This window comes from Embiotoca jacksoni, unplaced genomic scaffold (genome assembly GCF_022577435.1).
Source record: "Embiotoca jacksoni isolate LCO1_2020_lvr unplaced genomic scaffold, fEmbJac1.0.p SCAF_89, whole genome shotgun sequence".
NCBI classification, from domain to species: Eukaryota; Metazoa; Chordata; class Actinopteri; family Embiotocidae; genus Embiotoca; species Embiotoca jacksoni.
The window spans coordinates 950,958-955,617 of record NW_027185446.1 but is presented as its reverse complement, the minus strand read 5'-3'; the positions used below and the strand labels follow the sequence as shown (position 1 = coordinate 955,617).

At 51.4% G+C, this 4,660-nt stretch overlaps 1 pseudogene; it reads left to right on the top strand.

Moving 5' to 3' along the window:
• Window positions 1-606: 606 nt before the first annotated feature.
• LOC138192556 (uncharacterized) lies at window positions 607-4,362 on the top strand (annotated as a pseudogene).
• The last annotated feature ends 298 nt before the right edge of the window (window positions 4,363-4,660 follow it).

Sequence of the window (4,660 nt, the reverse complement as noted above, 5' to 3'; positions counted from 1 at the left end):
TCAAACAGATCCCTATATTTAAAAAAAACACAAACAGTGGTCCATATAATTAGAGAACATAATCACAAACTGTAAGCATTACGAAAAAGGCAAAAAGCGTGGAGTAGAGCAAAGACTCCTCCAAAAGCTGGCCACCTCGTAACTGCATAAATTACAGAGTCTCAAAGACTAACAGAGCAATCGGCCAACGGACAAAATGCTCCACAAGGCCCGCCCCTGCAGGACAGGGAGACACTACATAATGAGCAGCTGCAGGAGCAGCCTCTGTCCCCTCCTCGCAAATTTGATCTGCTGCAAAAAGGGAAAAAGCTCTGCACAGCAAGCAAGACAGGCACAAGAATGTCTTTATTTTATTTTATTTTATGTTTTTCATTTAGGGATCTGTCTCCCGTAAAAAAAAAAAAAAAAAATATTTGGAGATAAAGTTTTAGCTGAATTTCAGGAGCAGGACCACGCCTCAACGCCTCAACCACTCCCCCACTTCCGGCCACACTCCTATAAATATCCACCCACTCTAAACCTCGGCCTGTTCACGTTTTCTGCATCCGGAACCAGACGCCACACAGAAAAAAAAAAAAAAAAAAACGATCTTACCTTGGACCAAACATGGATCTGCTGTTCCTCAGCCCGTCTGACGACGACGACGATTGTTTTACCTTCACACAGGCCACCGATACACCCAAGGGAAGCCCTCGATCTGCTGCCATCTCCAAAAACCCCAGGGATACCCACGAGACGCCACCAACCGCCACCGGGAACACCCAGACAGCACATCGGAGCCATACCGCCAATCTCCAACAAACCGACCAGCTGCATCCACCAGAATCCCTCTCTCCGTTCAATCCTTCTGTACGAAGGTTCCGATCCACGGCCGTCCTCCAATAACTCACTCACCGGTGACATAGGTAGACCTGCCACCCCCAGACGTAGTCAACGGAAACGTAAGTCCCCTCTCTCTTCCTCCGCTCGCTCCAGACCCAGCGCTCAGGAAGGAGTCTCCGACGACTCCGGCTCCCCAGCGCACTGCGCTCAAAGCCGCCGCCGCCGCCACCGCTCCCGCGGTCCAGCCAGGTCCCCCGTCCAAGACGCACCAGCCAAGATGTCCGACTGGACTGTAGTCCGTCTACTAAAAGCGTTAAAAGAGAAGGGGATACCTCATCACCGCTCCGACAAAAAAGCAAAACTTCCAACTCCTCACAACTTTACAAAAGTCACGTCAGGCTAAAAACACAGACGTACCTCTATCCAAAACACACCGGCGTAACGTAAAAGACAGTGACGTCACCACGCACCTCCAAGCCCCGCCCTCCCACCCACAAAGTTCCATGGTTGCCAGGTTGGCAGCGCGCCACCTCTCATCCCCCTCCACTTCCTCCAGCAAACTCATCTTTGTACAGCGGCACCAGGATGCCAACTCTCTTTTCCTCTCTTCAATTTCCACAGCATTCAATTCCACCTTCTGGCTTGGATTCATCAGTCCATACTACTGATGTTCTTCCACACCCCCCTTTTTTCTGCCCTCTACTCTAGCACCGGGTTGCCAGGTCTTCTTTCCTCTTTCCCCCTCTCTCATCCATCCACAGCGCCCATCATCACCACTGGGCTGCCAACTTACAACCCTTCTGCCCCCTTTCCTCTGGCGCCTCCAGCGACCTTCCCCAGCACAACGAGGGCCGCAGTTTACCCCTCTTCCATTGGAGATTCCTGGCACCGGGATGCCAGTCCCTACTCCTTCTTTCCCTACCGTCCAACCATCCCATGCTCTCTTTTCTGGCTCTGTGCTGCCGCCCCTCATCCCTCCCCATTCTTCCAACCCAGCAGTCCCACAGCCACACTACCGGCACCGAGATTCCAGCCCCCCTCCTCCCTTTTCCCCGGCTCCAAACACACACCCAGCACTTCTCCTTGGCGTCAGCGATTCCTCCACCCAACATACCGGCAAAAAAAACAAACCTTCTCCCATCTCCACGAACCTACGTCAACAGATAATCTCAGGTAAATACATTGACTTGGCACAACTCATCCTCCCTCCCCTCCACCAACACACTGAACCCAGGGTGATCAATAGCCATGAGAGCCTTATTATCATATGTACCTCAGCGCCAGCTCGCTCAAAAGACCTTACCCCGCCCGAGTTCGCGTACGCTTTCTCACTGTATAGAGATGTCCCCTGCACCCCCTACTCAGCTAGGAGGACAGAGTTAGATAATTACCTTTCTATAATCCTCGACCTAGCTCTCCACTTTGGCAGAGCAGGCTTTTACCAATACCACATCCAATTCGCTTCAGAAGCCGCAGCCCGTCTCCTCCACTTCAACCAGGCCACTTACTGGAGTACCCTCGACCAGGAACTCTACTGCCGCATTTTTGAAGCCCGTCCAGCTCTCCCCTGCAAAATATGCAGCGCCCCTTCCCATCCAACCACGTCCCCAAAGCCAACCTTCAGCCAGCACTCACCCAACTTCCAAGTTATAACTCCTTCTTTATCACCTCCCTCTATCTGAAGAGAAAACAGAAGGTCCTTCACACATCTTGGAGTTTCTCGGGATTACTCTCGACACTGTCCGGTTCCAAGCTTCTTTGCCCACGGAGAAACTCCACCGCATCATTCTCCTCCTACAAAACTTTCTTCTTACTCCCTCTTGCACCAAACGGGAACTGCTCTCCCTCTTGGGACATATGAACTTTGCCTTGCGCATCATCCCCCAGGGCCGCTCCTTTATTTCACACTTGCTCTCCCTCGCATCATCCACACCCTCACTTATCGATCCAGTCTCCATGGATACCCCCTCCAGAACAGAGATGCAGATGCGGCTGCACCTCCTCTCCAACTGGAACGGTATCACCTTCTTTTACGATGACCAACTTTCCAACCCAGAAGACATTCAGCTGTATACTGACGCTGCTCCTTCCAACGGTTTTGGGGGCCACTACGGTAGATGATGATTTTCAGCTGAATGGCCCGTCGACTTCCGAAAATTACTCCAAGGCTCCCTCCAATCATCTTCAGCAGTCCATGAAATATATCCGATCGTTATCACCGCTCTCCTCTGGGGGCACGAGTGACCAAAAAGGTCTATACTCATCCATTCTGATAATATCGCCATAGTTGACATCATTAACAAAGGCAGAACAAACTCTCCCACAATCATGCCTTTCATACGCCGTCTCACGTGGCTGTCGGTCAGTCATCAATTTATTCTCCGACCTAAATATGTTCCTGGCCACCATAACTCCATCGCTGACTCTTTGTCTCGCTTCTCCTTCCAGATCTTCAGAACCTTAGCTCCAGACACGGAGGAGAATCCAACCCGTCCCACCATTTTCAGACACAACAGTCCTCATTTGAAACAAACCATCGCAGAACTCATCGCTTTTTCCCAACAAGCCATCATCAGCAGCTTAACCCACAGCAATCTTTCTGCTTACTGGACGGCCTGGAACTCTTTCTGCTCCTTCCATGCCACGTTTAACCTTCCGTTCCCTTCCTTCGACGTGGCCTCCGTATGCAGCTTCATCTCCCATGTCCACTCAATTCTCCACATCGAGATACCCACCATTAAGGTTTACCTTAGCGGTATCAACTTCTTTGCATAATTACTCACTGGCTCCCCCTGCTCCACTGCAACGCTCTCCCAGTCGTCTTTACTTATTAAAGGCCTTCAGCGCCAAACACCTACACCGACTCCTCACCGTCTCCCGCTAACCACCGATCTTATTTCTCGCTGTATTGCCACCCTTCGCTCTAACCACTTTTCCACCCATCTGGCGCGCACTCTGGAATCCATGTTTCTACTTGCTTTCTTTGGTTTCTTGCGATGCTCAGAATTCGCTTCTTCTTCAGCCAAGTTTAACCCTAGTCTCCACCCTTGCGTATTAGACCTTTATCCAATCTCCGAAGATTGCTTAGGCTATTCGCTCAAACGTAGCAAAACAAACCAGGTCAGCAACCCAGTTCCCATATTTTACTTGAAACTAAATTCATATCTGAGCCCCTACGAACCCTTCATACACTATCTGCAGCTCAGGAAAACGCAGCAAACTTCTTCCCATGAACCACTGTTCATCACCGAAACAGGCCAAGTTGCCAATCGATCCTGGTTCCTTTTACACTTCAGCGCAGTTCTAATCACCTCGGGGATTAATCGTGACTCCTTCTCCGGCCACTCATTCTGCATAGGGGCAGCCACCACCGCGTCAAGCAGAGGAGTCCCAGACCACCTCATCAAGGTCATGGGCCGCTGGTCTTCCCAAGCCTACCAACTTTACACCCACCACAGCTTTGACGACAAGCAGCCTTGCTTTCTTAGGATGGCTTCTTTTGGGGATCCGCCAGGCCCGGGAGCCGCATGTGGATCCTAAACTAAGCCTTCCCCAAACCGCGAAACTCTCACCCTGGCTTAATCTCCCTCAATCAATGAAAGTTCTCCCTCGGCCGAGACGGGGTCCTAGCTAGTGAAATATAGATAGTCACCTCGAACAGGGACTAATGAGCCCAAACGGGATCCTCGTCTGTCGCCGTGGAGAACAAGACGGTCCCCCAGTGACATGGACGAGGAAACCCTAATTGGAAGCACGGGATAGGAGGGAGAGGGGTTGGGGTGGGAGACCTGCCGGGGGATGGACCGTGCACCCCCACTCGTCCGTTCATTCGGACGGG